Source organism: Callospermophilus lateralis, chromosome 13 (assembly GCF_048772815.1).
Source record: "Callospermophilus lateralis isolate mCalLat2 chromosome 13, mCalLat2.hap1, whole genome shotgun sequence".
NCBI lineage: Eukaryota > Metazoa > Chordata > Mammalia > Rodentia > Sciuridae > Callospermophilus > Callospermophilus lateralis.
Genome location: NC_135317.1, coordinates 108,802,645 through 108,830,216, shown reverse-complemented (window position 1 = coordinate 108,830,216; position 27,572 = coordinate 108,802,645).

Genomic DNA, 27,572 nt, shown 5'->3' with positions numbered 1-27,572 from the left:
CCTGGGGGTGGGGGACACGCTTGCCACACACTCCCCTGGCCTCTGGATTCTGTTCCCGGGAACCCCTAGTCCTCTCTTATAGCTGGAGGACCAGCTCACATGTTCTGGGGCCAAGGACGTCCCAAACCAGCAGTTAGGAAAAGAGGGGAGCCAGGCAGTGCAGGTGGATTGCTCTCCAGTTACGGGCAGCGTTCTCCTCCCAGCACCAACGCAGGCCCTAGACAGGAGAGATGCTCACAAAGCGCCCTTTACACTCCACAGTCTCCCGACCTGGCAGCAGAGTCACCGATGTGCCCCCTTCATCCCCCAGCACACTGTGAGCTTGTAAGCCAAGGCGTCAAGTCACTCATCTGGGATCCCCCAGTGTGCAGCTCAGGGCTGCACATACCAGAGACATCCAAGTACCGGCCTGAGTTCTGGTCTGCTGGCAGGATGGGGGAGTTCAGGGAGGAGCGTGGGTGTGCTGAAACAGAGGCCAACTGGGCCCAGCTCTGTAGTCAGCGAGCTGTTTGACCTGAACTGTTCAACCTCTGTACGTGTCACTTCCTTACCTCTCTGAGGAGAGGCCTAAGGCATTGCCGAGAGTCGTGGTGGCAGAACAGACGAGGGATGTGGAGCATGTAGCAATCCATCTGGTCATCTCGTAGTTCAGCACCTTCCCCGGCTCCCACGCACCCTCCCATGCAGGAGCAGAGTGGCTGCAGCTTGCCCAGGTCTCAGGCACCACATCCAGGCAGAGGCTGGAGTCCAAGGATAGCAGCCGTCACTGGAGCCGGGGTGACTGGTGCCCAGGCAGGTTGTGCCCTACAGACTGAGGGGACATTGCAGTCAGTTAACAGGGTGGGCCCTGGGCTCAGGCTGACCCAGAACTGACGCTTGACACTAGTATTTTCTGTAGCCTCAGTCAAGCTCCTTGGTCCACCTGGTCTGTCTCTCCGTTTGGTACCTGAGGACATTATGGAGGCATTTGTGTGTGTGTTAAATGGAATAATACATAAAATGTGGCACTGTGACAGGGACGTAGTAAGGGCCTGAGGACTCCACCTGCTGGACCAGATGAGCACCCAGAGCAGGGCTTGTCTACATCTGTAGCCCCAGGACTCGCCCTCGGGCTCCTGTGGTCAGAGGATGTGCCTGAATTGGACTGAACTGGCCTGAACTGGAAACGGCCCTTGGCATGGGGTCTCATCTTGCTCTGGGTTCCATGCACCAGCCAAGATGACACATTTTGAACACTCCCAGGTGCTCCCTAACAAGCCCCCGGAGAGCAGCTGCTGTAGAAGCTGCTGCTGGGCCCCTCAGACCCTGCCTCTGGCGTCTGCATGTGATATTTCACACCAAACACCAGAAACCTGGAAATGGGGGCAGGGCACAGAGAATGAACTCCAGGCACCCGAACAGGGAGGTCTGCGCAGAGGGAGGCACAGTCCCCTCCCACCAGCCTCAGTGGCTGCGCAGGGGACGCCCAGCTGGGTGAGGCAGCTGGAGCCCTGGCTGAAGCCTGGTGCATCCCTGGAGTGTCCTGGAGTGTCATGTGATGGGATCTGCCATGGCCCTAACCCAGATCTGGACTGTCCCCAAGGCCCACATGTGGGGAGGGTGGGAGGTCTTTGGGCTACTGGGGTGTGCCTGTGGGATCCCCTCTCCACCTTGTGTCTCGGCCAGGAGATGAGTGGTTCTGCACTGGTCTGTCCCCACCTTGAACTGCTCTCTCATTGCAGGCCTAAAAGGAACAGGCCAACCACTCACGGTCTGGAACCTCTAAGATTGAGCCAAGAAAGACTTTTCTCATCAAGTTGATCATTGCAAGTGTTTGCAATGGGAAGCCGGGTCCCCCTGCAGCTAGAAGAAGCCTCAGAGGAGCCCTGTCCGCCGCAGAAGCAGCCACAGGAAAAGAGTGCTGGCTATGGGAGGCAGAGACCCTCACCGACAGCTGTGAGACCCAGCTTCCAAGGACGCCTCCAGGAAAGCAGGACCTGCCCAAGAACACTGAGCCAGTGAGGCTCGACCCCAAAAGGACACCCACTGCACCCCGAGGATCCACCTGTTCAATTTTACCTTAATGACATCCCTCACCTAGATTATTTTTAAAATTAAAATTAGCTGGGCATGATGGGGCACGTCTGTAATCCCAGTGGCTCAGGAGGCTGAGGCAGGAGGATCATGAGTTCAAAGCCAGCCTCAGCAAAAGTAAGGCACTAAGCAACTCATTGAGACTTTGTCTCTAAGTAAAATACAAAATGGGGATGTGGCTCAGGGGTAGAGTGCCCTTGAGTTCAATCCCCCCAAATCAAAATTATATACTGAGAAGAGCAAAGCAAATCACCCCCTAAAATAATAACCTGAGGCTAATATCTGAATTGTAATAGGATGTTAAATGTCACTGTGGGTTTACAAGGTGAGACAGAAAAAAATTGAATCCTACTAAATTGTCACAAGGGCATCAAACTGCACTCCAGTTGCACTTTCTGGCTTCGGGAGACAGTCTACGAAAAAGAACAAGGACACAAGCGAGCTGAGGCTGGGGAGTGGGGACCTGTGGCCTCGTTGACGGTGTCTGAATATTCTTACCTTGACACAGTGACTGTAGCTCACCTCTGCTGAAAAGAATCTTAGCAAACAGGAAACTAATGACATTTAACAAATTAATAAGCCAGAACTAACTACAAAATGAAGGGGATAGAAAACAGGTAACGCTGAGAGGTCAAATATCAGAGCCAATAGTGGAACTTGAAGGCAGAAATCCGGGTGACCCGGTTTTGTCTGACAGTACTGAGTACACACTGGGCACCTGCCATATGGCGACATGTGAAGGAGCAAATGAATGCTGTGATCAAGATTCAAATCTGTCTCTGAGCTTCCCAGTAGCTAGGACAAAAAGGGAAACCCCCAGGCAGCAGCTCTCTGTACAGTACTGGAGTTGTGACTGGGGCTTGTTTGAATGAGCACAAAGGGGAGTTTGCCCCCCTCCTCAGAGCCCAAAGCCCTGCACCCATGTGGTGAACAGTGAATCCCTGCAAACTCTCCGAACTCACCGTCCCAACCCTGGGCAGAGTGCCTTGTGCAAAATACCTATTTGCTGTATGAATATATTAATAAGATCACTGAAAAGAAAGGCTCTGCTGCGTCTGGATCATGATTCCATTTCTTATTTTCTCATCACATCAATAACTTACTCTAATCCCTTTTGAACATGGAAGTCGAGGGGTGTGGGGCAGCAGGGGTGGGTGGGGTGGAGGAGACTCTCCAGCAGAGGCCAGGGATGGAGCAGGACCAAGGGCGGAGCCAGGGAGAGGGGCAGGTGCTGCCAACAGGAGGAACAGGAGGAAGTGGGACAGCAGGTCTGAAGGCCAGAACTCTGGGGTCTAGCGCTCCACTGGCGGAAAGAGCCCTGGGAGTTTGGGATGGCAGAACCAGGAGCATGTCTAGGTGACTTGGGCGGGTCTCCTGGAGGCCGAGGAACCCAGAGGAAGAAGGGAGGGAGGGCTCTGGACTGTCCCTCAGTGTGAGTGGAAATCCAGGCTGAAGGGAGAGGCGCCAGCCACCGGCACAGCTGTCCCCTGGCGGGGAGGAGAGGGAAAGGGCTTGGGACAGTAGCAGAACAGAGTCGCAGTGGGGGAGAGCAGGATGGGGCGCAGTGAGGAGCTTGGTGGCTTTTCCAGTGTGTTCACATCCATTATCTCATTGGTTCCGTATGCAGTGAGAGACCCACCCTGGGCGTCAGCTGAAGCTGCTCTGCCCCCGGGAATGGCCAAGGCTTGGCAGCCACACCTTTAGGCCATCTTTGCTGCAGGAGGCTCACCTGCGGGTGCCTGCCCACACCAAGCAGCGCCAGCCCCGTGCCCTCGCGCCCCATCCTGGGTCTGTGCCAGCAGTGGCTGAAGGCTGGGTAGCCCAGCTGCCACGCTCGCCCGGAACAGGGATGGGTGTGGCCCAGAGTTCAGCCAGAGTCTCCCGAACATCTGGGCAGGGTGGGGGAGCAGGGCCATCAAGCTTTTCAGTGTCTCATCTTTCTCCCCACCGGGCGGGGGCGCAGGTTCCTCCTCTGACTCGCTCCAGGCTGCCCCTTCTCCCCCGCAGCAGGCAGATGGCACTTCTCACCCCTTACTGCAGCATACGCCCAGCAAGCCTCGCTGGAGGGACCTGCAGTCACATAAGGAGAGCAGCAGCGACCGTCACCAGCCCCCGGTGCACAACTGCCCTCTCAGGGAAGGGCTCCAGGCTGCAGCCCCACCGCACAGCAGACACCGGCCAGTACTCCAGCGGCCCAGCACCCCAGTCAGTCTTCACAGCATGAGCTGTCCCTGGCCTCGCCTCCCCACTCTCCACCCTGACCCCCAGCAGGGACGCTCCCCAGCCCTCTCCTGCTTGGGCACAGGCTGTGTCCCTGGCCCCCCTCCTGCCCACGGTACTTGGCACCTTCTGTGCTTCCTTCGAAGCTGTGTAGCCCTCACCAGAGCACCTCCAGCCTCTCTGTGTGCCCGCCTCCTATGCCCGTCTGCAGCCCAGGAGCTGCAGGGTCAGGTCTGGCAACAGAGCACCGCGGGCAGAGAAAGGTGGTCAACGACAGGGAGGCTGCCCGAGTGCCCTGCTGGCCCTGCCCGGCGCTGCCCTGCCCAACTCTCCCGCAAGTCCACACCAGGTGAGGGGCTCCGAGCCCTCCTTCCAGGCGACGCTCCCAGGTTGGCCCCAGTCCCTACAGAGCCTTCTGCACGTCCAGGGAAGCACCAAGGCAGAGCTTCCCGTCCCACGTTGTAACCCGAATGCAGCACTGTCCGAGATGGTTTCATTTGTTTTTCACAAAAGGCCCATGTAAATCCTTCTGAGTTCTTCATATCCATCCTCTCTCCATTTAAATCCCCATCTCATGAGTTTAATTCTCCGTGAAAAAAAAAAAAAAAGGAAAGGAAATTTGTGTTTAGTGGAGACCGCGGCACAGGTGCAGCTTGTTCAGAAATGACTGAGTTCCTGGGAAGTCACATAAAAGCCACATGCCTACCAACCAGCCTGTTTCCAGGGCTTCGAGGGGTTTGCATCCAGAGACCTGCGGGACCAGTTCTTATATACGCTACTCCCAGATGACCAGGGTCAGGTTTGCTAGCCCCTGACAAACTCCAGTAAGAACAAGCCTCTGTCCACTGAGGGAAAGGACAACTCTTTAGAGCAGAATCTCTCCCTCAGAAACCCTTTGAACCAGAAAGAGGGCGACAGCTCTAGCGGAAGCCGCCTTTTGGGCCTGGGAGGTGCATCCTCAGGTGCTTGCACAGCCTTGGGAAGTGGTGAGGTGGGAGGAAGCGGCCTCAGGACTGCACTCGCAAGCCCACCTCAGCAGGCTCACTGCCCGAGGGCTTCTGTCAGGGTCTGGCAGCAACAGCCGCGCCACACCCAGCCCCGTGCCAGCGTGCGCACACCCTGCAAACTGAGACTGGCTTTTACAGTCTAAAAATTTTAAAAATCAAAAGGAAAATCATACTTCAGGACAAGTGAAAACTATAAAAGATTTCAATCTCCGCATCCTGAAAGGTTTCGTCGGAATACGGTCACACTCTGGTTGAGTCGTTGTCTAAGGCTACATGAGCACCGTGGGAAGATGCAATTCTAGGGTCAAAACCCAAGATATCTGGTATCTGGCACTTTACAGATAAATGTCTCCAATCTGTGTTCCGAAGTGCACTGGTGACAGACCTCTGCCAATCTTTCAGCTTTAGGGGGCCAGGATGAGTCAGACAGGGCTTTATGGACAACCTTATTCCTTTCGAAGGAAGGTTCATGCTTCTTCAGAATGACCCAGTGCTGGGAACTCCATCATCTGCACCTGAGGATCCAGCCGCCCTTTCTCAGCAGGCCACCCTGGAGGGCCTGTGGACAGGTGCAGCCGGCCAGCCACCGCCTGCCTACCTGCTGCAGGTCATGCCCTGCTGCAGAACCGCAGGTGTCCACAAGAGGGGGCCGCTGTCCCGTGTGTGAGGCTTCCCAGCTCCGATGGGGAAAATGAGGCCTTCTGACTCCACAGGAAGTCACCTTAGCCTTCTGGTCCCAGGAAGGCAGTCTGACCTCTTGGTGGTTTATCATCAAATCTTGTTATTCTTCTTTAAAAAAAAAGAATAAAACTAAAAGAAAAGTACTGGTTGGGTACTTCTCACTTCCTACCACGGCTGGCCCTCTGCTGTCCCAGCCGAGTACACTGGGCCGGTGTCCCAGCGCTGAGCCTATCTCATGCTCTGCCTTGCTTGGCCAGTGACTCGCGGCAGCTCTGCTGGGTGAGGATGGGGGCAGAGGGACTTGGCTTCCCCTAGGACTGTGGCCTCTGGGCCTCCCTCTGGCTCACTACTGCTCTGGGTGACACCCCACAGTGCGTCTCCGCCCAGGAGCAGCAGTGCCCTCCCTGACAGCCGCTGCGCCTTCCCCAGGACCTGCAGAGCTCCCTCTGTGCACCCCCGGGAGACACGCACCAGCCACCACACTACCCTGCAGAGGTCTGGGTCCCAGTGTTCATAGTTCCCACAGGGTGCGCTGGTGAGCAGCTCCCTGCATCAGTCTGCGTCTGTGGCTGGAACAAGTACCCCAGGAAAACTGGCTCCTAAAAAAGGTCCGTGGGGCTCACAGTCTTGAAGGTCTCATCCATCACCACCTGGCCGCGTGGCTTTGGGCCTCGCTCAGGGCCGGGCAGCACATCATGGCAGGAGCAGGTGGTGGAGCAGAGGAAGTTCATGGCCGGGAATGAAGTAAGGGACCCGAGTCCCGCAGCTCACTTGGGGGTACAAGGTGATCGACCTGGAGGCCCCACCTCATGAAGCCCCCACCACTCCCCACGGGGCCAAGCTGGGGCCAAGGCTTCAACCTGTCCCTTTGGGGGACAATGCAGATCCAACCATGGCGTTGTCCCTTGCCCTGTGCCGTCACCCTTCCACAGTGTCGTGCCTCCTCAACTCACCCTCATATCAAACCTGAGTCAAGACCTGGAGGGCTGTCTCTCACCACTCTGCTGATGGACCCCTTTCCAGTCTAGGCCCAGAGAGGGGTCACAGCTCCCCGCAGCCCACCTGGAGGGCCGGTCTTCCCGCCACCTGCCGGGTACACACGTGGAGGCACCAGGTTTGGAGGCACCCTGGCACCGCCCTCTGCCCTGACCCATAACCCTGCACTCGGAGTCGGAGTCACCTCTGTGGGGTGGGGAGCATGCAGGCTCTCTGACTGTCCCTTCTCGTTCCTCCTGCGGACCCTCCATCAGCCCCTGTCCCAAAATCCAGACCAAGGAAGCCAGAAAAATGCAAGCACTGTGCCCCTTGGCGGCCTGCTGAGAGGCGACCCCCACAGGCCTCTCTGAGTCCTCCTGCCTGGCAGCCAGCCCTGGCTCTCAAGCCCGATTCCTCTGGCAACACATAACTGGGCCGAGAGGAGGCGCCCCCCAGGCCACAGGGGTGGGCACACAGGCAGCTGCTGGCAGTGAGCCACCCACGGTGCCCAGCAGCCCTGGACAGTGGCAAGGTAGGGAGGAGAGGCTGGGGGGACTGAAGAGGAGGAGGGAGGCCCACACGTCCCTCTGAAAACAAAGGGCCCTGGGCACGGGTACCTCCACGCTGGCAAAGAAAGCCCCTCCTCAGAGGCCCCAGAACCAGGGAATCCTGCTGGTTATGGCATCCAGAAACACCCTCCTCAGCGTCCTCCCTGGGAAGCATAATCCCCAAATATTTTGCTGGAATTCCTCTGACCAAGTCTTCCCCTCCTCTCCCAGAATGCCCCTGGCCATGGTTCCTGCTGCACGGGGCACTGCTGTGATCTTGGGCGCGCCCTGGTGGCAGATGGCTGCAAAGGCATGAGGGCAGCTCCCTCACCCACAGCCCAGGTGTGTGCAGGGCTCTATGAACCTGGAGGTTGCCCAAAGCCTTTGTTCTTCCTCTGGACTTTTCCCGCAGCTCTTTCTCCATCTTGCCCCTGCCCTAGGTGACCCTGCATCTGATGCCTTTCCATTTTAAGGCTACCTTCTTAGCCCTGCTGAGCTTGGATCCCCAAGCCACCAGGGAGCTGCTGGGTGAACGGAAGGGGATGCATTTACTGGAGGGGTAGGATGGGCAGGGAGCTGGAAGGGACTCTCCACAGCTCTCAGACTTCAGAGGCCTGGAAGAAGACCAGCCCTCAGGGCAAGCAGAGACCCTGGCAGCTGACCCCAGGCTAGGCGATGCCCGAGGCTGGAAAGCCAACTGGTGGACCTGCCCCACCCACTCCACTCGGGGAGCTCTGAAGAGGTGTGCACCTGGCGAACACACCCACCCTGGTGGTAAGGGTTTGAAGCCTTTGTTTTCAGTCCCCTTCCCAGAAATTTCAAAGAGATGCCAATTGCTCTCAGCACATCTTGACTCTGGCCATGAAGCACCCTGTGCCCTGTGCGAGGGGCAGGGTCAGGGCTCAAGGTGGGACGCAGGGGGGTGGCGGGGTGACGCTCCTCCGTGACTGCTCACAAGGAGGGCTCCTGGAAGCCTGGTGCGGAGTGTGCACCTCTGCTTGGGGAGCAATGCGCAGCCCCCACACCACCAGCCCTGGCCCCTTCCTGTCTTGTCTCTTCCTGTTCTGTTCTCTCTTTTCCTCTTCCTTTTTCTTCTGTCTCTTCTCCCTCCTTCTCCTCTTCATTCTTTTTCTTTCTTTTCTTCCTCCTCCTTCCTCTTCCTCCTCTTCCTTTCCTTCCTCCTACTCATCTCTCTCTCTCTCTCTCTCTCTCTCTCTCTCTAACTGATCACAGCAGGAATCAAGGTGCAGGTGGAATTTCTGCTTCCCAGTGAACACCAGCCACCCCTTTAGGTCAGCTGCATGGACAAGCAAGATAAACTTTCTCACTCGTCTTGGCCTACCTTAAAGACTGGGTCCTCGAAACGTAAACATGTGGTTCCTTGTCATCTGGAACTTTTGCTACTCCAAATCTGAGCTCCAGGTCAGCTCAACCACGGCCTTGAGCATGTCCCCTGTCTTTCCTTTTTAAATGGGGTACCTATTTCCTTTGATAGACTCTTGAAAGCGATCCCACCTCAGGGCCCTTGCAGCTCTCACCTGTCTTTCTGGTCCCCTGCCTACCTCCTGCCTGTGCATTGACTGTTCTGGAGACAAGCCCAGGCCTTCCACCTCCCTTTCTGCCATCTTCTTACTCAGCTTCTCTTCTGGGCAGGGACTGCGTGCGATCAGACTCGCTCCTTGGCCGTGAAGAGCTGATCTTCTGCCTGTGCTAGAAGACAGGGTCTTCGAGAGCAGGGCCAATTGGCTTGTGCTGTTTCCATGGTGCCCAAAGTGCACAGTCATGATTCAACTGCAAATGCAAGTGCTCCTCTTCCTTTCACCAACGCAAGTGAGCCAAGACAGACAACCGCACAAGCACTGCAGGCCCTCCCACGCAGACTCACTGGAGACCGCCACGGGTGGGGACCAGACTGAGGAGGTTTCACGGGTGCACTTCCCTTAGGCTCCATCTCAGGGACACTGGGCTTGCTCCACACCCAGCTATTTGATATCACAGTTCCACGTGATTCCGTTCAATGGCCAAGAGAAGCCACGACCCCAGAAGTAATCATGGAGTCCTTCAAGCAGCAGCAGCATTCAGAGAAAAAACAGCCCAAAGCTGGAAACTGGCTGAGATCCAGTTATTTGGCTAAACAAGAAAAAAGCACTCCTCTCAGGGCCATCAACAACAGAGACTCAGCCGCCCCAGCGCGGGGAGCAGAGGAGCACACACAGCCCGGGAGCCGCCCGACCACGGCACGACCACGGCATCTCTGGGCTCGCGTGCCGAGCAGGCCCACTCCCATGCGCTCCCAGGATGGCACTCACTGGCACTGCGTCCCCAATGCAGACTCCAAGGCACCGAGAGTGCAGTCATGAAGAGGGGACGGCAAAGAATGGCCGCCAACGCTCAGACAACAACTAGGCTAGAAATGCAGAGTCAGTTAAAGGAGATGACACTGGAGAACAGAGGTGACCGCGAGGAGAGGGAGGTCAAGAGCAGGGGCATCCGTGAGGGACCTGCTCAGGAACGCTGACGGTGCTGATTCCCAGCTGGACAGATCAATAACCAGGGACATCTGTAGGTCACCCCGCCCCCAAAAGCTTCCCGATTCATCCAGCCAGAGGGCACTCCATTTGATTGAAGCTTCATAAACCAGTTATCCAGAATATCGCTTGTTTAAGTTTCTGGTCTCGGTGTGTTGAGATCTTGAGTGATCACAAGAGTTCTTTTTTTGAGTTGTTATGACAGGCACATTTATTTTATGCAAAAAATACTTCAAAATTCCTAGAGTGTTACTCACCTCAAATAGTTTAAGCCATCTTTCCTAAGCTTTGTTCTATTTACCCAAATTTCTTTTTACTTTTTCAGTGGGAAGGTGGATTTCAAATTGGAACATTGCTGTGCAGTCACCGATTCTGAAGGAGAAAGGTGCTGTGTTCGTCTCTGTGACTTCTGTCCTCCAGACCTGAGCCGTCTCTAACCCTTTGCAATAACTGATACCTGGTCAGCAAGCAGGAACCACACACCAAGTGTGTTTCTCCACGTCTCCGGGCAGAGCAGAGGCAGAGGCGGCTGGTAACTTGAAGGTTTAGGGCCCGGCCAGCAGCCTTGACCCCTTATACATAAAACCCGTCAGCAGTCCACCTGGGATAATAAGAGGACAATGGAACCTCCCAGGTGGCCTGGTTCTTTCCAGGTTGTTGGGGTGAGCAAGAAGGGATGCCCAGGCGGCAGCTCCTGGGACATCCTGAACAGCCCTGAAGGGCCCCCGTCCCGAGCAGCCCTGAAGGGCCCCCGTACGATGGCCCCGGGCACGTTGAACATTCTGCCTAAGACTGGTTTTTCCCTCTGGGTCTCACCGAGTAGCTGGGCAGGCAGGTCTCCACATTCATTCCCAGTCCACAGTGTGACCCCAAAGCCCCGTGTAAGTCAGGACTCCCACTTGCACGAGCCCCAAGCCTCAGGCTGACCTCAAGCTGAGCACTGCCAGCTGACCCCTCAGAACACATCTCTGACTCCTGCCTCAACCCAGCCACCCCGCGGTTTCCCAGGGCACTGGGGGAGCCCCTCTCTAATCAGAGCCAGGACGTCCATCTACCTTCCCACCATCTGTGCCCAGGGGAGCAAAAACCTGTCCATGAACACTCAAAAGTCTGGGTTGCCTACTGATGCCCATATGTACCCCAGTGTTGGAACTGCGCTTCCCTAGAAGTTGTGTTCCCTTGTCAAAGGCCAGTCCCCTGAAGAAACAGAACTGGGTGTCATTGCCTGCCCTGAGGCAGAGGGCCTTGGTGCTCCAACCTGCTTCTCCATTGCAGGTGGCAGAGTTAAGGCTGGAGAGAGGCTATCTTGCTCTCCAAAGGGCTGCTAACGGCACTGTGGTCACCCAACAGCCATGATAGGAGCCCCCACAAGACAGAGCCAAGTGACACCTGTACCTAGCCTTCACTTGGGGATCAGGACCCAGGGGTTCGTCCAGCATTTTCTTGGGATACAGATCACACAAGGTTAACAGTGGAGCAGCTTTTGGCAACTTAGAGTGAATTTTCTCTCTTCCATTTACTTTTCTGCAAGCATAGATTTTCCCTATCTATGCATTATTATCAGAAAAAAAAGAAACTGTCTTTAATAAAAATAAGTAAATAGATTTTGGGTTTGCCCAGTACTGATTTCTCTGTTTTGAAGTTTAAAGATATTTAACCGTCTATTCCAAGTTTATGTTTAGTCACCCTGAAGAGGCACAGTTCAGCTCCAAGGGAGTCTGCCCTGACTTTCCCCCACAGGCAGGGGTAGTACGTCTGTTCCCTGCCTGACTGGTTGATGGTCATTTGCAGGGTCAGAACCCACAGGCCTTAGACCTAGATTGTTCCCTCCATGAAGCTCCCAATGGGAAATTTTATAAATTGTATTTTCCCCCACCCTGGGAGACACACAGAGGCCTACACAGCAGTGTTGGCTGAGCAGGTGAGAAACCCCGGGACTGGGGCTGAACCCCAGGGGTTTCTCAGTTACAGGAAGCACTGACCTGGGTTTGTGCTCTCCCCTCCAGGGCTGACCCCTGGGGCTGTGATCACTCACAGATTCCCCACAGTCCCGCCCCAGCCCTTGGGGAAGATCCCCCACCCCACCCACTAAACCAGTGGCCTCCACAGCCCACCCCACTGCAACCCTGGTTCTGTGGCCTGGCCATTCAGCAGTCAGATGACCATCCAGCACTGTCTGTGGTCCTGATTAGTGCTGCCCAGTGAGCTGCAGGGTTGCTCAGCACCAGCCCCTGCCCTGAGGCAGCTGCTGACTGCAGGGGTGGGTGCCCTGGGGGAGGGAGATCCCAGGAAAACAGAGATTTCGCTGGACACAGTGGATGTTTCCAGGTAGACACATGTGTGGTGGGAGCCCAGGGCCCTGCTCTAGGCCTCAATCAGGTGTGCTTCCCAAGGGGCCTTCAGAGGGGTGGTCATGGTATCCTTAACAGGCACCTGGCCCTAGACCCTTCTTGGAATTATCCGGGTTTTCCTCTGTCCTGCAAGCATGAATTGAGCTATTTAACAGCCTATTCAGCAAGGATGTTTAGTTTAGTTTGTTTGTTTGTTTGTTTTCCCTGCTGTGTACATTGTTACCTTTTAAAACCTAAGACAACTTTGCAGGTCCACCCTACTGCACAAACAAGCAATGGAAAACACCGTGGTAAGAGGGTGTTAAGACTTGGGAACATGGAAGCCCATTCTCGGGATGAGCCAGGACAGTTTTGCAAAGATGCCTGAGAAGAAAACAGCCTGCTGGTCCCCGTGGTTATCTTTAAAGTAGAGCTTGAGCACGCTGTACGGATATGAAACTTTTCACAATTAATGAGTGTCAAAGTTCCTCCCAGGCTTACAGCAAGTGTTCCTGTATCCCACCCCAAACCAGTAGGTGAGGTCTCGCTCACTTGGGGAGGAGGAAGCGGCTGGGTGGCGTCAGCTTGCACTAGGCTGCCTGCCCGTGCGCCACCCGGTCCAGGCCCAGGGGCTGCAGCCCAGCAGCCCCCCACCCCACCCGGAGCCCGGAGCCGCGCAGCCCCGCCCTCCGCCGAGCGCGGGTTAGGTAATCTTCCCGGGACTTCGAGGCGCTTCCAGTGCCAAACCACAGGGAGGGACGCCGAAAGAGAGGGGCTGGGAGCTGTCGGTTGTTGCCTTTTCTGAATTAAGAGAAAACAGGGGACTAGAGCAAGGACGAGGGCAGGGTTCAGGGGACACTGGCCAGTCACCTTGGGCAGGCCCTGGACGGCCGCCAGCGCTCTCCTGGAAAGGGAAGGCGCCGAGTGTGTGATGAGTGCTCACTGAGTATTCGTTGCGCATGATGGATGACCGGCCTGGACGCCTTCCACACCACAAATTTGCTCTTCTGCACACCCAGGCGACCGAGGAGCCCGCAGCGGAGGGGGTGGCGCGGGGCTACTGCCCTCCCTTGCCCCCTCCTTCCCGGCTCATGGTCGGAGAGCCCCACGGGGTCGCCCTCCTTCCGCTGTGCGCATTCGCAGCCCCGGTCCAAACCCAGCCTCGCAGGCAGGGATTAGTGCGGAGCGCTGGCTGCAACTAGCTGGGGCGGTCTCCCTACCTCCCCGCAGCCCCGTCTCTGCCGCGCCCCTGACCCGCCATCCACCCGCGCAGCTGCCAGAACCGCGTTTCCGTTCCATGGTTTTGATCAGGTAACATCCCCACTTGAAGACCGGAGTGGGTCCCAGTGGCCTCGTATGTCAAATCTCCATTTCTAACTGTGAGCATTAAGGTCCTCCCCCACGGCCCCCCATCTTGCCCGCAGCCTCGACGGAAGGCCAGCGTCTTCAGTGCAAGACAGGGGAGCCTCTGCCTCCCGCCCCAACCCCTGGCCGTTCTTCCAGTACCTACTGAGCACCTCTAATGTGTCACCTCTAATGTGCAGTAATGCGGGTAGGACTCACCCTCACAGACCCACAGTCCCGTGAGGAGGACAGTCAGACAAGTCACTTCGCGCTCCTATTGGCCCCGAAGCCACACAGCTCGCCTTTAAACTTGAGCACAACTGCGCAAAATGAACTGAAAACTGAAAGGGGAGGTACCAAAACGGTTGACCCTGGACAGCTAGGGGCAGGATCAGGAGAACTCTACTTAGTGGCACCTTGAGGCAGTTTCCAACAATTCTGACCACGAATTAATTTTTATGATTAAAAGCAAACTATTTTATGACATTATCAATTTTTTTTCTGATTACAAAGCAATGCTATTTCTTTTAAGGGATTTTTGGAACTACAGAAGGCATTAGCAATAAAAATGTCCAGAATCCCAATATCAGCATCTTGCAAACCCCAACTTTACTATGTCTGCACCCAACCACTGTCACATTTTTTTTTTCATAAATTGGGCTCACCTTGTACACAGGGTATTATGACCTGTTTTATTTAACATAGTTCTCCATGACATTGAAGTGTCCTGAAACATCACTTTTCATGTCTCCATAATACTTGACAAAATGGACCACCATTGGCTCAGTCAATCCTTATTCATTTATAAAGGGCCATATATGTCCCTAAGGAGCAAGGAAATTGTGGAGGTGGGAACTTGGCCCTCAAATCTCTGCATGTAAGTCTTGGCTATTCCAGTTGCTAGGGATAACATTAGGCAAACATGCTAAGTTCTCCTGGGTCTCATTGCTCTCACACATAGATAAGGTGACAAGGTCTGCCCTATGGGATTATAGTGAGAAAAACAGAGCAGTGACCTGTATAAATCCTTTGGTCATATCTGCCACATAGACCTCAATATTGGTTCCTGGGAGCACATCCCCAGAACTTCTGGTAGAGGGGTCTGGCCATTTTTAAGTCTGGTGAGTTGTACTATAAAGAAAGCATACGTTCTGTTTGTGAGAGGGAGGCACGGGAGAAGACATCTAAAAAGGCAGGTTCCGCCAGGGCTGTGGCTCAGTGGAGAGCACTTGCCTAGCATGCGTGAGGCACTGGGTTCGATCCCCGGCACCACATACAAAATAAATAAAATAAAGGTATTGTGTCCATCTAAAACTAAAAGAAAAAAAAATTAAAAATAAAAAGGTAATTTTATTTATTTATTTATTTAGTTAGTTAGTTAGTTAGTTAGTTATTTGGTGGTTCTGGGGACTGAACCCAGAGCCTTGAGCAGACTAGGCCAGCACTCTACCAACTGAGCTATATCGCCAGCCCTAATAAGGCAAATTCTTGAGCCCGGGGCCCCAGGCGCCAGCAGGCTCCTTCCCAGGGCGATGTGGACGGCAGGAGGGTGCTGCCCCTGTGAAGGCTTCTTACCTGCCTCCCTGAGAAGCCCCCCCTCTGCCTTCCCAGGTGGGTCCTCCTCCTCCACTCCAGGGCTCCTCCCTTTGGGTCCTTCTCTTCAGGGACCCTTCCCTTGGTGCTGCGTGAGACCTCGGCAGTCCCTTCATGTGTCACACCAACTCCTCCTCGGATTGTCAACTTCCGAGTCCCAGGGCCAGGCCAGCTCAGGAAAATGAAATTGCTTTTGATCATTCGGTCACCCTGTGACTGTTTGGGAATAGGTCAGAAATGTCCAGGGAGTTCTGAGACAAGGAAATCCAGGCCTCAAGATGCCTCTCTCCAGGTGACAACTCTGGACCGCAGGACAGGACCAGCCTTCCCAGGGCCGGGCTCCTGCCCCTCTGCGCCCCTCCGCCCTCAGGCCCCGTCGGGCCTCTCCATGTTTTATTGCCCGTCTCCGCCCTGTGTTATCCACCCACTATCTCAACTTGAAAAATCTTTGTGCCGCCTGCTATCAGTCCTGATCGTTCCTGCATTCAGAGGCCGCACTCCCACCACCACCCTTCCGTGAACCGGGGAGATCTCGGTCTGTGCCCAGCCTGCATTCCAGCACATCAGGACATGAAACATGCGAATCCTCCCCGATTTATTTCCTTTTACCTTGCATCCTTCCCCTTTGATGTCGGTAGGATATTTGAAAGCAAAGCCTCTAACGTGACCTGTGGCCCTGGAATGCCAAGAAAGGGATTACCACAGCAGTGGCGCGTGGGGAGCAGATGGATGGTGACCTAGACCCGCTGGCCAGACTCCTGATCCTCTGAGGGTCGACCCAAGTCCTTCTGCAAGCTGCACAGAGCTTCCCCCTTACTGCTGTCATTGTCCCATGACCTTTTCCTCAGAGAGGGAGGCCTGTCCCTCGGGTCTCTCAGCAGGGCTCCAGGGAGCAGACAGAAAGGGAACTCAAGGCCACCTGCAACTCTAAGGATCCTGGTGGTGTGGGTGGGTGGAAGCAAGGGGAGTGGGAGACAGAACTGCAGAGTGGTGCTGAAGCCTCAGGGGGTGCCCAGCCCTGGGGCCTGCGATGCCAGGCTCTCCCCAGCGTGGCCCTCACAGCTGGTCCCTGCGCAGGGGAGCAGCATTGTGGGTGATGAAGGCCAAGATGGGCTTCAAGGGTGTTTCCCTGCGTCAGAGCTCAGCCCTCACTGTGGCCTGGGCCTGGCCCTGCGCCCTCCCTCACCTTGTTCAGATGTTGTGGCTGGCTGCTGGTCACAAGCCCAGCCACCCCCGACTCAGCAGGAGGTGAGGTGGGGCAGGAGCTCAGAAGGCAGCCTGTGTGTGCTGCTCCTCACCTCCAGGCACACTGAGCTCAGCACCCCAGAATGTGTCGTCGACCTGCACAGACTCCACAGGCCTGTAACGCCCCCTTGGGCACTGCTGACACCACCACACGCCCCTGAATGCCTCCGTCTCAGCTTTACCGACCCTTCTTCATTCACGTCTCTGACGGGTGGACCCTTCTGGAAGTCTCTCCTGTCCCTCTATTAAGTGGAAGCCCACTCCCCAGCACAAGGCGCCCCTCTCCTTACCTTGTATCGTTTTCTGTGTCCTGTGCTCCACCTAAGGCAGGATTCCTTCTCTATGGGTCTCTCTGTTTTTTATTCATTCCCCAGAGTGTCAAATCCAGGAGAGCAGGCTCTCTGCCCCTCATCGCCCGCCCCAAGCCCAGGACAAACCTGGCTTGCAGCAGGAGCTGAGTACTGTGCGCATGTGTGAGCCGTCATCCAAGGAACTTCCAGCTCTGCTGTAGACTCTTAAGGAAGACCCTTGTGCAGCCGAGAGCTGGGCGCTGGATCTCCCCCTCCCACAGAGCCCTCTGATTTCATTGCAGTGGGTCAGAGTTTCAATAGACCTCCTGTCCTAACAGCTTTGCAGACCTGGGACACCCCAAAGCCAGGCCCCCGTGAGCCTGCTGGAGAGGTCTCTGCAGACCTTGGCTGAAAGACGGCTCACTGCAGGTGACCACAAGACCCAGGACGTGAACCCACACCCCAAGTCAAAGGCACGTGCTGAGGAGTGAGATACCTCCCTACGTCCTCCCTCAAATCTCACTACTGCCGACAGGCACCAGCCACTTGGCAATGTGACAGCAGCTGGGGACCCGAGAGAAGTGACCAAGCTCCAGCTGCAAGGCTTGACGGTGGCATTCACTGTGTTTGCTCAGATGTCTTTCTAGCCTGTTGGAAGTCTCCCTTTTCAGTGACTGTCCAGTGAGAGCAAAGGACTCAGGAGGGACGGCCCTCACGGTTGGCCATGCAGAAACTGGCTGCTCGAGTCTCTCTGCCGCCTGGGTGGTGCTGAGGCCTTACTTCATCTGCATGTGGCTAGTGCTCACTGAAGCTTCTCATTCTCATCTCCTTCTGAAACTTGGCCTCAAAGTCAGATGTGCCCTTTGACTTGCTCTGGCCAAGACATAAATGGCACCGTGTGTTGCTGCTGGGGACAGTGCTTCAGAGCTGGCGTGTGGTTCTCCGCATCCTCTTCCCTGTCACTGTGAACCTGAAGTCTGATGCTCTGTTGGTGATGGAGACTCTGCAGCTTGAGTCTCAGTGTCTACTATCGACAGGTCACCCTTCCAGTCCCTCCTCCACATCTAACATGTGGGAGAAATGAAGCCTTGGTTCAGGCACAGTGAGTTGGGCAGTGTTTGTTACAGCAGCAACCTAGCCTCTCCTGACTATCATACAGGCAATATTCTACCTATGACAACAGAGCAGGTGCTTTCCCATCTGTGAGCTCATGTGGTCACCACTGCCACCCAGGGGCCTCATTTCACAGAGGAGTGAAAGCCCAGCAAGCCCAGGATCCAAAGCTTGGATGCAAGAACTGGCTGTCTGCCAACTGCCTGCTTGCAAAGTAGACTGCTTCCAGGAGACTGGCTCATCTTCACCTGGACAGAACCTGACTTCCCTGTCTCTCCAGAGCCCGTGGGGCCCTCAGCCGTGTTCAGGAACTGTGGGCTGTGCGTCATGGCCTCACGATCCAATGAGGAACGCAAGTGACGAGCTCTTCTCTCCCTTTTGAAGCAGGTTAGAGGACAGGCACCCCTCGAGCCCTCGGGAGGGGTCAGCACATGTGACCTGGTGAGGTCAGGGCCCAGGGAGCTTGGGGTGGGCAGGGCAGCCTCGTCCCAGAAGCCGGACCGTCACCGTGGTAATGTAAGATGGAACGGCTCGGGAAGGCTTGGGATCCAGACCCGGCCGGGCGGGGTTGGTGAGTCACCTTCCTGGCCCACCTCCAGATGGGGAGTAAGCCTGTTGGGCGGGCCGCTATGCATTAGGCGCACTGGGACTTGAACAAGACAAAGACCCACCACCCTCAGAGTCCCGATTCAGTGGGTCGGCCACAGCTTGTGGAAGGAGGAACAAGCTGACTCCCAGGCCCCAGGGCTAGATGACTCAGAGCACCCTGCTGAGCTGGTGGTGGGCACACACTCAGGGAGGATCTGGTCCTGCCCAGGTGCTTCGGCCATTTCCAGGCCAGGCATCGGCCAGGACGGAATAGCTACTCAAGACCATGGAGCCACACAAGCTCTGAGCACTGGGACCCCAAGGCCACCACACCCACCTCCCCAGTGGTGCCCTTGTGAATGGGCCCCTCCTTGGTGTGAACAGCTGCAGGCGCTGGAGGCCAGGAGCAGATGGGCTCCCAGTGACAGCACAGGAGGCCGTGTGGCCAGGCCAGAGGAGTGTCACGGAGAAGGGTCCTCCTGCTCTGGCCTCGGACCTCACTCTCTTCCTGAGCGCCACCCGCAGGCCGAGCTTCCTGGCTACGTGGAGTGACCAGCCTGCTCCAAGCGTTCAGGCCCCTCTCTTCCCAGGCCTTGCCCTGGACCTCCCAGCCCTGGCTCTGCCACCAGCACATTAGCTGTGGGCTGGGATGAAGGAGAGGCTTCAGCAGTGCCAGGGGATCGGCAGAGAGGCCAGCTTCCTGGCAGCCTCTTGGCAGAACCCAGGATGGCCCTTTGGTGGTGTGTGGCATCAGGCTGCTGGGTCCCGCCCGGCCCTTGTGCCAGACTGCACAAAGGGCAAGCTGCGGCTGCTTTGGATGGAGAGCACATTCCAGCTCCCAGGAGTCCAGTGGAAATGTGCAGCCAATTAGCCACCAATTAAGGCACTCGAAGCCTAAGTTCCGCTCCGTGTGGGCTCCGGGCTGCCTCGCGGCGTGGCGAGAACCTCACCTGGCTCCTCAGCTGGCCCACGGCCTCGGCCTCGCCTGCCAGCTCCACCCCTTCCACCCAGCCCTTTCTCTCCCTTCTGCCATCATTGACCTCAGGCCTGACTGGACGGGGCCCCCACCATCCTCCACCTCTGTCCTCTCATCCTCCAGCTGCACTGTGGGCTTCCACCCGGACACTCTCCCTGTGCCAGAGCTCGCCGTCCACCCTCCCCTGGGGAGGCAGCTCCATGCAACCAGAGCAAATCCAGGGAAGCCTGGCCCTGGGCCTCAGGGCTGGGTCCCAGCAGCCAGAGGACGGCGTGTTGACCCCAGAGGGCCCCGGCCCGCTGACTGTCTCATCCTGTCAGCGTGGCATGTGCCCACCTCCCTTCTACCGTGAAGCCCCCTCTGCATTCTTGTTTCCTGTTTATACACATGTGACCGTCCTCCCCTTCCGTGAGTGCAGCGTTCACTGTGTCTTCCCCAAAGCCTGGCAGCACCCCAAAGAGAAACTCTGTGACTGCTGAGCAGCGTCCCCCACTCTCCAGCCCCTGCCCTGGGGACCAGGAGTTCTTGGTGACCAACTCCTCCTGAGAGCGCCCATTCTAGGTGTTTCACGCATGTGGGATCATACCAGACGCGCCCTGGTGCCAGCTTCCTCCTTTGACCTCTTCAGGACTCACTGAAGTCCTCAAATGTGTCAGAATGTCATTCCTGCTGCAGCTGAGTGATGGCCCGTGGCGAGGGCCACTTGGCTTTTCCATGGATTTCTCAAGGACACTTGGGTCCTTTCCACCTTTCAGTTTGGGTGGATTAGGTTGCAGTGAACATTAGCATACAGCTCTCTGTGGGAGTCGTGTTTCACCCTCCTTGTGACCTACAAGCACGGCTCCGCTGTGTCAGACACTCAGCTTCCTCTTGACGGCACCGCAGCCTGAGCAGGACCCCATCCCTACCCCAGCTCTGACCTCCCGCTAGAACACCCTCTTCTCCACATCCCCCAACCCTCTCCAACTGTGCATGGCAGAAAACATGTCCCTGGATGTCACGTGCAGCTCCTGAGCCCCAGAACCTGTGAGTGTCACCTCACTTGAGAAGATGTGACTGAGCCCTGAGCTCAGCATCCTGAGCAGTGGCCTAGCCTGAATCACCCTGTGGCTCGAATGCTGTGGTGTGCCCTGAGAGAGAGGCGGGGACAGTGGACAACCCATGCAGAGAGAAGAAGCCACGTGAGGTCCAGCAGCCTGGAGGGGTGCAGCCACCAGCCAAGAGTCGCCCAGGACTGGAGCGGCAGCCACCAGAGGCCACGAGGGATGAGGAGGTTTCCGGGGACTTCCTGGCTTCCAGGGCTGCAGGGGATGCATTCCTGCCACGACGGCTCTGCTGGTCTGTTTCTAGCAGCCCAGGAAACTAGCCCTCCTCCCTCCAAAGTCCTACTCAGGCCCCCTCTCCCCGAGGCCTGCACCAGTGGTCTCCGGTGGGAACTGGGCTCCATTTCCAGCCCCAAATTTCTGCCTCTACCTCTTCTTAACACCTCTCAGAATCTGTTTGTGACATGGTCATAAGTGTGATGTCCCACCGTGCCATCTCATGAGTGTGGGGCCTGAAGGTTCCTGGTGCGTTTAAGTCCACACAGTGAGTGCCTCCCGTGATCCAGGCTCTGTTCCAGAGACGCGAGCCCTCAGCTTGGAGCACATACATGTTTGTAATTTTTATTTTATAAATAATTCATTCATTTAATCAACAAATATTTATTGAATACCTTCTCTGTGCCAGACAGTCTTGGGTTCTGGGATAAAAGGATGAACAAAGTCGATGGCCTCAGTGCTTGGCCCCTCCCACAGTCTTGTCCCCACGTGGGAGGCAGAAAACCAACAGACCACACAGAAGGATGGTTTGCACAAGGGGGGCTCGGTGTACCCCACGGTGACACCACATGTACACATGGGCCAGAGGAGCACCGAGAAGCTGAGAAACCCCCCTGCCCAGCGACGTCTCGGCCAGGCAGTCTGCAGCAGCAGGTAAGCCCGGGTCTGTGAAAGGTTCGGAGCACGCCTCCCCACAGCCGGCCTACAGAGCAGCACACCAACCGCAGAGAGCCGTGATGCCTGCCCTCAGCACACGGCTGCTTATTGGCTTGTGTGTCACTGTGACCAAAAGATCTGACAAGAACAACAAGGAGGAGGGAGTGTTTATTTGGGGCTTACAGTTTCAGAGATCTCAGTCCATAGACGGGGACTCCATTGCTCTGGGCCCCAGATGAGGTGAAGCATCATGGTGGGAAGGTGTGGTAGAGAGAGCCATGGGGGCATGGCAATCAGGAATCAGAGGGCTCTGCTCACCAGACACAAATATAAACCCCAAAGTCCCACCCCCAGGGGCCTGTTTCCTCCAGCCACACCCAGTTAATCCATCAGTGGATCAATCCTCTGAGTCGGTGCCGGCTCCACAGCCCAGTCAGCTCACCTCTCTGAATGTCCGTGCAGTGTTTCACACAGGAGCTCCTGGGGTCACCACGTATCCCAACCATGACAATATACTACACTGATCTGTTACTGTTTCAGAGAGTGTTTCCACTTATTAAAAAAGCGAACGGTAAAGCAATGTGTCACCTGACAGCAGCCTCCGGGTCCCTGGTTTATGCACCTCTCCAGTGCAGCCTTCTGCCTGTGCTGCTCATGAGGTGCTGGGAGAAACTAGGCATCTACTCACAACACAGGAGCGAGCAGGCTGCACCCCAGGTCTGCAGGGCGCACCCCGGTGTGTTCACAGCACTGCCTGGGGGTGCATGTCCTGGAACACACCCTGTTAAGTGACAAGCAGCTGCACCTTTATGCACGCATATCTCATGACCAGAAACGACAGATGTCACAAGAGTTTCAGAGGCAGTTTGTGAGTACACACTGGTGAAAAGACAGAAGATACAGTCAGGCACCTCCTCCACCTTGCCTGGCTCCGGAGGTAGCCGAGGAAGGCGCACACCCTTTGTTTCCACACATACATGTAAAGCCCCGATGTCCAGAAAGAGAATCGTACTTCATGCACCCTGCCCCCCACCCACCCTAGCTTGGCACAGACTTTCACATGGAGTGAATTTCCCTTCCACACATGTGAACTAGGGTTTGATCTCTGCTGGATTCTCAAATTCTGGGAAGGCCCACCTACTGCAGAGCACTGGGGCCAGGCCCTGGGTGAGCTGCTGGTCCCTCTGCACCCTCTGTGCGTGGACAGTGCAGGTGAGCTCCTGAGATGCAGAGGAGAGGCACCGTCTGCCCGGGGTGCAGGCCTCGGAGGTCGGTAGGCAGGCTCTGCGCCCTGCTCTTCCCCTGGAGCGCAGGAGGGCCTCTTGGGGCTCGGAGCCTGCGGTGGAGACCCGGGACCGCCGGGGCCAGGCTCCTTCACCTTGGCGTGAGAGGCGGGGTTCGTCCCTCAGGTCCACCCCTGAGGAATCCCAAGGCTGCGTCCAAGCGGCACAGGAGGGCCGCAGCCCACGTCCAGCCGGCTATTTCAGCTGTCCTGGACAGGCCAGGAAAGGAAGGGGCGGCCGTGGTGTCCCTGTGTCATCCCTGTGGCGGATGCACACGGAGGAAGGGGCACTTCCAGGTCCACCCGTCCAGCCTGCTCGGCACCCACGGAGTTCCCGGCCTCCGCCTGCGCCGGCTGCTCCTGCTCCGGACTCTGCCCCGGGAGCGCCTGCGAGTGCGCGTGCGCAGACCCCCGGCCCCTGCGGTGCACCCGTTGCCAGATGCAAGGACCAAAGCCCCGAGAAAGCCAAGTAGAAGGACCCCCAGACAGAGTTTATCTGTCTCCAGGCAGCCTGTGTCCGAGTCGTGGACAATAGCTGGGCGCTTTCCAGCTTTTAAATCTCTTTGAGGAAATTGGAACATGACGGATCTCATCCTGGACCAAATTTCAAAATACATTTTTGCAAACAAATTAACTTCCTCCTTGCGTCCCCTGACTTAGTGCTAACCACGCTGTCTCCTCCCATCGACCACATGCCCCCCAACAGGAGACGGCCTTCCAGCTCCCTCTATGAAGGAATTATTAATATCAGGCACTTGACAATGCAATTTCGAAAGGAGAAATACAAGTCCCTTTTAAAACACATCTGACATATTTGTGTTCGATTCCTAGTTCTACAGTTTTCCAGCACTCCCCCTTCTCCTGAGGCGGCGGCCCTGGGCGTCCGGGGACGGGCTCCTGACCCGCGGCTGTTTCTGATTACTGAACATCTAGAAGCAGTTCCAGAGGCTGATCAGCGTGGCATTCCCACCACCAAAACCTGAGAGGCAGAATTCCCGGCTACAAGAGGCTGAAGTCAAGGGTTGAAAGACAGCTTGCATTAGAACCTCCTGTTTTCACTCACTTATAATTGTCAAAAATTGTCCTTTTGCTCCAAATCATTCCATGCTCTGTTTCCACCCCAGGGATGAAATTGCTTGGAAAGTTTGAACAGAAGTGGTTCAGCCAGTTTGGAATCGGGCTGCCTGGGGGAGAATATCCTTCTTCAGCTGAAAAACAAATAATGTGAGCCCCTGGCTGTGGACAACCCCAAACAACCGTCCCCTTATCACGTTGGCCGCCAGTGTGGGTGGTCAGCTCATCCACGGGAGGAATGCGCGGAAACCCAGGATGTCCAGAATGGAATCGGAAGAGTGGAGTCTGCACTGGGGGCAGGCAGGGGCGTCTGCTCTCTGCAGAGCGAGGCCGAGGGCCGGCTCTTCCCCGGAGCCAGCTGTCTGGCTGTAAGCAGTGCAGGGGCCACAGGTGTGTGAGTGAGGCCTCCCTGAGTCTGAGTTGGGGTCCTCCCCAAGACTCACTAGGTGACCTCGGGTCAAACTGCATCACTAAGTTAAGTGACGTGGATGAGCTTCGATATCCGCACTGTTAAGACGGGGTCACGGCAGCATCCTACCTCCCAGAGACAGGACAGGCCCGCACATCGCTGCCTGCGGGTCTCCTGGAGGCAGGCGTGACCCTGGCCGTAGAGGAAGATGCAGCAGCTGAGGGCTGAACTCACCAGTTGGCCTCTCAGGTCAGTTCCTGCCTATCCTGGTGACCACTCATGTTTTCATTTGGGGGAACCATTCCTTCCCAGGCACAGCACCTGTGACTCACAGTGTATCTGGGACCTCATTCTGACCAATCAGAGCAGGTGACTGTCTGCCTCTGGGCCCCTGCTGGCCTCTGATGGACCTCGTCAGACAGGGAGAGTTTGCTCAGAAGAGGGGCGCTGGCCTGAGAGCCGGCTTAGAGCCTGACGGCCCCGTGGTCAAGCTTGCCAGGACACCACCAACACAGCAGAGCAGACCCAGGAGATGACCAGTGTGCTGAGGCCACCTCTGAACACCAGCCCTGCTGGGCCTGTGGCCTGCAGACTCCTCAGATTTTTGAGGCGATGTGTTTTCCTTGGTGCCTGGACCAGTCTCCGGCCATTTACCAGAGCTGCGGTCAGAGCAGAGGCCCAAGCTGGCAGTGTGGGCCGTGAAGGGGAGCTACCGTGGTGTGCTCAGGAGCACAGGCTTCTCTGCCGCTTCCTACTGCAGCTGTAGGCAAGTCCCCTTGAGCTCTGGGTCCCCAGAACATCAGCAGGTAGATCAGGCAGTGGGAGAAGTGGTCACTGGAGCTGTAGCATCCCGGGGGTCTTTGAGTTGGAGGAGATAGAACTGAAGAGATCGCAGTCTGTACTTCAGTTTTGGGAGACTGGTTTTGAATTCTGGCTCCACCACTTGCTATGTGTCTGAGTCTCGTTCCTAGCAATGCAGTATGAAGGTATTAAGATTATCTAATGAAAAGAACTGTTATACTCTTCCCTTTCTGATCTTTTATTTCCATTTCAGCCCAAAGATGAAGGACCTGACTTCTCTACTGGAGATAAAAGAAGGAAAGGAAACCCTTTGGCCTCTGTCTACCCGGTGGCATGTCTGGTCCCATCAGGGTGGGACCAGGGCCAGCAGCCAGTGCCTCAGCTGTGCTTCTCTGTGGGCAAGTGGCTGAGCGAAAGCTAGACCTGCTGGCTGGTCCTCCCCGAGCTGCTGTCCTCACCAGTTGCCCCCTGGAAGAACAGGTGAGTCGGGTCAGCCCTGCACGTGGCCATGGGCGGTTGGCCCTGGGAAGCAGGAAGCCGCAGACCCTTCACCTGGCTGCTGGAACAGACTGTTTGCTGGGATGAAGGCCATCTCTCCAACAAGACTCCCAGGCTGCAGACTGCAAGTGAGAACCGGTGGCCAGACCACACCAGTCCTGAAGGTCCCGCTCAGGCTCCTGGGAGGCGCTGGACTGTGGAGGAGCCATGGGAGCACCTGCAGCTTTCAGGGTGCCAGAGAGGAAGTGTCCAGGGAACTCCTGCCGCCCAGTAAGGAAGAGTCAAGACAAACAAGTTGGAGCAGAAGTCCCTGCGTCTCCTAGCTGCCCCCCCCCACGGACTACGTGGTGGACAAACACCAGAAATTTGTTTCTCAGGGTCAGAGGATGCGAAATCCAAGGTCAGAGTGCAGCAGATTTGCAGGTTTGGTGCCTGGTGAGGGCTGCTCCAGGCCCACTGACTGGGCTCCCATATGTCCTCACTTGGCAGAAGGGCGGGGAAGCTCTCTGGGGTCTCTAATGGCACTAACCCATTCATAAGGGGACAGCCTGCCAAGGCCCCCTCCCAGCCCGGCACCTGGGCTGGGAACTCAACTGGAAGGGGCACATGACAGTAAATGCGCTGTGAGGCACGTCAGGCGCTTGCCAGAGAGCAGACCGCCGTCCCCTCCTAGGCCAGGCCTGACTCTTGGTTCTTTTGAGATAAGCCACCAAGCAGAAACGGGAACCCAGAGGGGTACCAACAGCAAAGAGGCGCTCAGCCTTCCAGAAACACAAAAGACAAGCCAGACGCCATGCCCCTTTCTGTAGGCAGTGACAAAATGAGACATCTGAACTGCACCACATGCTGAGAGGGGAGGTGGAAACGCCCTGCGTATGAGTGTGGAAGAACTAGTGAAAATGAGTGTGAACATGCTGCAGTCAGGCAGCTTCCAGCAGAGGAGCGCCCATCCAGGAAACAGGGAGGAGCACAAGAGTGTGGGCCACCTGCCTGTCTGCTGGAATCCCGTCCAGCCCCAGAAAGGAACCTGCTGGCGGGGCAGGGAGCAGAGTCCAAGCACAGCACAGGAGGAAGGACTCAGTGAGGTGGCCGCAGAACTCCCGCAGGTGACAAAGGCACACCGTGGCCACAGGGAAGGCTGAATTTCAGGGACCTTCTAGGAAAAAATAAAAAGCAGGCAAGCTTCAGAGGGATGTGAATCTGAAACTGCAGACGAAAAAGAGAAAGAAACAAAGAGACGCCTCCAAGGGTCTGCTCTACTGCCTGAGAGGGCGGCTCCCGATTCCTCCACCTCGGGTGGACGCCCCTTTGTAACTGTGCCCTCTGACAGCACAAAACCCACAGCAAGTACCAAGTCCCTGACTCGGTAGTCCTGATCTGTGTATTTTCTCCACATTCTAGGCCTCCCAAGGGGAAGGATTGTCCATCTTCTCTGGAACCAGTTCCTAGAACTCAGGGTGACTCCCTGCTTCCAAGGGAGGCACAGAGTTTCAATCCATCTCGAAAAGACAGTATGCACTCCGGGAGGAAGAAGGGAGCTGAGGGGTCAGGGATCAGAACCTCTCACTTCACCACAGAGGACACCAAGCCCTGGAGGTCCAGGGCCCTGCAAGGTCAGGCCTAGCCCCTGCATGCCCAGCAGAGGGTGCCAGCCTCTCGCTCCCCTGCTCTTCCCAGAGGCGCCCTGGCACCCGCACTCCCTTCTAACTGCGCTGACGGCCTCAGGCTGCCTGGAATGTGCCTGGCTTGTGTCTGGCTCTACAGATTTGGGAAGGGCTGACCTGGCTCTTCCATACTCTGCACTACCAAAAAAAAAAAAAAAGGCTACAGAAAAGTCCCTGAAGTGGACTCCTCTGGACACTGCCAGGCAGCCACTCTCAAAAATCCCAAATTTGACTTCCAAGAAGGAGGTCTGGTTGTCAATATGCGGTGGGAACAGCCGTGTGGCCCGGCCCGCCCTTCTCTGCAGACCTGTGGGTGGCAGCCGGTCCGTCCCCTCCAGGTGGCAAGGCCGACAGCAG